Here is a 4667-nt window from a genome sequence, read left to right on the forward strand (position 1 = left end):
AGCGGGTAACAGAGAGAATATTGCAGAATGAAATATAGCGGAATGTTATACACACACACACACACACACGAACACACACATACACAAACACACACACACACACTCACACACACACACACATATATATATATATCGATAGACATATATATATATAGATATATAGAGAAGAGATAGATAGATAGATAGATAGATAGATAGATAGAGTAGATAGATAGATAGATAGATAGATAGAGATATAAAAATTGATAGATGGATAAATAGATAAAAAATAGATAGATATAAAAGATTGATAGATGGATAAATAGATAAAAAAGAGATTGATAGATGGATAGATATAACAAATAGATATATGGATAGATAGATAGATATAAGAAAATTGATAGATATAAAAAATAGATAGATAGATAGATAGATAGATAGATAGATATGATTAAAATTCAGTTGAATTAGGTATTACTTAAACTGAGTCACTTCGTTTGGTCGATCTAACTTGCACGTCCAAACAATATCAGATAAATATCGAACAACGTAGATAAGATATTTCTTTAGAAAGATAGAAATCCTGTTCCTTGGAACTGATATATTCCATTGTTTGTCTCACTTTTTTTTTTGTATAATTTCGGTGAGGTACTTTTTTACAGTATTTGCGTGGACAAAAGAGGGAGATTAAGGCTTTCGCTGCCTATGGAGTATAGGCTATCGATGACTTTTCTCCATTGTTCTTGAATCTGGATTGTCTTTCCGGTTCTGAATTTTCAGCTCCCTCCTTTTGCTTCACTTGTGGACTTCGTCCCAACTCCACTTTAGAAATATGTATGCCGTAGTAAGACCTTCCTCTCCCAGGTTTTGTTGATTCTGATCTATCACCGATGCTTCTATAACTTGCTTTTATTTCTAGGTAGAGGTGTCGGCCCAACGCAAACTCATTTCTACCTCTGGGAGGAGATGGTCCATATAGTCTGGCCTCTATCCTTTGAAATGTCCAACGTGCTCTATGCTGATATAGTTGTCAGGATCATTGAGGCATATAAGCCACTACCCAGTATCAAGAACTGGAACGGAACGTGTGACGATAAACAAAATATAACCTTCAATGTCTGCACTCGTATCTGCTAAAGCAATGAAAACATTGAGAGGAAAACATCATACTGTTTATGATGTCATAATAGAAATATTTCTGTATTTTCTAACAGCTATGTCAGTCGTGAAAACTGACTAATAAAAATTTATTACACTTGAAATTGCCACTTTATATTTCACCATTTAAAAAATAGCGAATAGTATGACGTCACAGGTGATTATTTCGTAGTTTTTTCTCCTTCCAAAAATGTATAAAAATTAATTTTGCTACAACTGGATTAGCGTTTACAATGATATACTGTCGCTTATATATTAAATGAACTTGTTTCTTGAAGAAAATTTGAGAGGGATTTATAAGAGAGAACGAATAATGAATAGAAAACTATGAGGTTAGTGATTTTGCTAGTATTATCTAAACGTAAGGCGGCGAGCTGTCAGAAACGTTAGCACGCCGGATGAAATGCTTAGCGGTATTTCGTCTGTCATTACGTTGTGAGTTCAAATTCTGCCGAGGTTGACTTTGCCTTTCATCCTTTCAGGGTCGATAAATTAAGTACCAGTTCCGCACTGGGGTCGATGTAATCGACTTAATACCTATGTCTGTCCTTGTTTGTCCCCTCTATGTTTAGCCCCTTGTGGGTAATAAAGAAATAGGTATTTCGTTTGTCTTTACGTTCTGAGTTAAAATTCTGCCGAGATTGACTTTGCCTTTCACCCTTTCAGGGCCGATAAATTACGTACCAGTTGCATACTGGGGTCGATGTAATCGACTGGCTCCCTCCCCAAAAATTTTGGGCCTTGTGTCTAAAGAGAAAAGAATATTATCTAAACGTGAGAAAGGCGGCAAGCTGGCAGAATCGTTAGCACACCGGTCGAAATGCTTTGCGGTATTTCGCCCTCCCTACATTCTGAGTTTCAAATTCCGCCGAGGTCGACTCTGCCTTTCATCATTTCGGGGTTGAAAATTTAAGTACAGGTTACGTACAGCGGTCGATCTAATCGACTAACCATGTCCCCCAAAATATTAGGCCTTGTGCTTTTAGTAGAAAAGATTGTATAGACGCGAGATGATGGTGGTGAGTTGGCAGAATCGATACCATGACGGATAAAACGCTTGGTGATATTTCGTTTGTCTTTACATTCTGAGTTCAAATTCCGCTGAGGTCAACTTTGCACGTCATCCTCTCCAGGTCAATAAAATAAATACCAGTTGAGCACCGGGGTTGATGTAATCAACAAGCACTCTCCATCAAAATTTCAGGCCCTGTTCCCATAAGAAACAGGATTATCTGAAACACGAGATTAACGTTGAATATAGATACGAATAATTACTTTCTACGAAGACTTAAATCGACTTAGATTATTGAGATTATTGAGCAGCCATAGGCTGACAATAATACTGTCTAAATCAAATGTAGAATATGTACTATATGAATGCAAAGCTTGTTTCTGGAAGGTAGTTAGCCTCATAAACACATTGCTGGATCATCGTAAGCCGCAACCGAAGATAAACAGATTGTATTTATCCAAAGCTTAAATAAGATCGAGCGAAACTGACCATAAAACAATGAAATGTTCGTATCTGGTTAAAGCATCAGAAAATTAGATTGCTTTAGATTTACTATGAGAGCGTCAACAGATATCGTGCTACATGTACCCACGGTTTCTCTTTTTTCTTTTATATCATACGTTTTTCAGTTCTTGGACTGCAGCTATACAGGGACACCGTCTTGAAAGGTCTAAGTAGAACTAATCGACTCTGAGACATATGCTTTGTAAAGCCAGGTACATATTCTTGCGGTCTCTTTTGTCAAACCGTTATGTAACGGTGACGTATACTAACCAACACCGATTGTCGAAAGGTTTGGTGGAGATAATAATGAATGAAGTTCTTACGGCCTTCTACCATGCCGTGTATTTCCCCCAAAATACATGGCATGTATTTGTGTCTAATGGCATGTCTAATACTGAAAAAAAACCTACCTAAGCTTGAGAAAGAAACATCTTGGAGTAAGACCCCACATAGACAGTAACAAACTTGCCAACGTCAAAAGAAACATTCTGAAAAAGAAATTACTAACTGAATTAGAATTTGACCAAATTAAACAATCAGTAAGGGATAAAAGGAACGAAGTACAGCTAAACAAGATACTACAGAGAAAATAATTATAGACCAACTCAGGCCTGACGTAAATGCAATAATGATTGAAAGAATTAATGTAACTGATAAGCAAAGTGAAATACTCTCTGAACCAACCATAAACACTAAGGCAGAGGAAAATCAAATAGATGAAGAAAGTTACACAGAAATTGAATCGACAGAACTACATGATCTAAAAAAATCAAATCATGATTGAATGGCTGAAAATTAAAGAAACCAGTATGAATGAACGCGACACTCCTCCCAAATTTCGCAATTCTAACCAAAACCTGAAAGTAATTGGTAAAATCTGCCTTGCACTTAAGAATCTAATTTCAGATAATGATGTTGTTATTACAGATCTCAACCACTTGTACTATGCATACGCGAAAATTTCGACGATCCTATGTGGTGAAAAGATTAGAAAATGACAAGCCTATTTGGCAAGAGCGTATTCAATACCAAATTCAGCTACTTAGGTCTGACATAGAATGTTTAGAAAAACCTTACGTTTGACAAGACTATCAAACCAACAAAATAGAAACTGAAGAAGAATTTGGCAAAATGTAGAACCTCAAGACTAAACCAATACCTCTTATCATAGGTGTCCTAGGAATGTTAGCAAAAGGGGCCTATTCTTACCTAGTTCAGATACCAGGAAACACTAAAATGGCAGAAATTCAAAAGATAGTGCTCATGGGAACTGCCCATATCCTACGTAAAATACTGTGAATGTAATCTCAAATTTTAAAGCAAACTCATAATTTTCTTATATTTTCTTAAAATTTACCCAGAACAATACTCTGCGCAAAACCGAAAATATGACACCAATATGGATTTATGGATTTCTAACTTGTCTCTTGAGGGCTCTCTGTGAGACTTGGAGTCAACTTGTACAAATACAAAGCAAACATATAATAAAAATAATAATAATCTATCATAGTAGGTGCATTAGGCATGATAAAAAAATATTCAGACAAATACATAACAAAAACACCAGGACTTACAAACACATATAACATACAGAAAATTGCACTACTAGGCACTGCACACATCCTACGCAGAACACTTTCCATACAATAACCATCAGAGCATCACAACAAATCACAGCACATACCGAAGGCACACAGAGCTGCGCTCGGTAGTGAAGTGAAAGCACGCTATAAAAATAAAACTACTGAATAATAATAATAATAATAATAACAACAATAATAATAATAATAAAAGTAGTAGTAGTAGTAGTAGTAGTAGTAGTAATAATGATAATAATAATAATAATGATGATGATGGTGATGATGATGATGACGACGACGACGACGACGATGACGACGATGACGTCGATGACGACGATGACGACGATAACGATGATGATGATGATTGATGATGATGATGATGCAGTATCGGGCAGTGGATCTTGTGCCTTTTGATTTTAACTAATTGAAAGTGC

The 4667-nt window shown here is 36.0% G+C and overlaps 1 long non-coding RNA gene across 1 annotated transcript in view; it reads left to right on the forward strand.

Moving 5' to 3' along the window:
• The first annotated feature begins 1305 nt into the window (after positions 1 to 1305).
• Positions 1306 to 4667, forward strand: part of LOC118766010 — a 66408-nt gene continuing 63046 nt past the window's right edge. Inside the window, exon 1 of the long non-coding RNA XR_005001936.1 lies at positions 1306 to 1469. This is a non-coding gene — a long non-coding RNA (uncharacterized LOC118766010). The remainder of the gene's footprint in view (positions 1470 to 4667) is intronic.

This window comes from Octopus sinensis, linkage group LG14 (assembly GCF_006345805.1).
Source record: "Octopus sinensis linkage group LG14, ASM634580v1, whole genome shotgun sequence".
Taxonomy (NCBI): domain Eukaryota; kingdom Metazoa; phylum Mollusca; class Cephalopoda; order Octopoda; family Octopodidae; genus Octopus; species Octopus sinensis.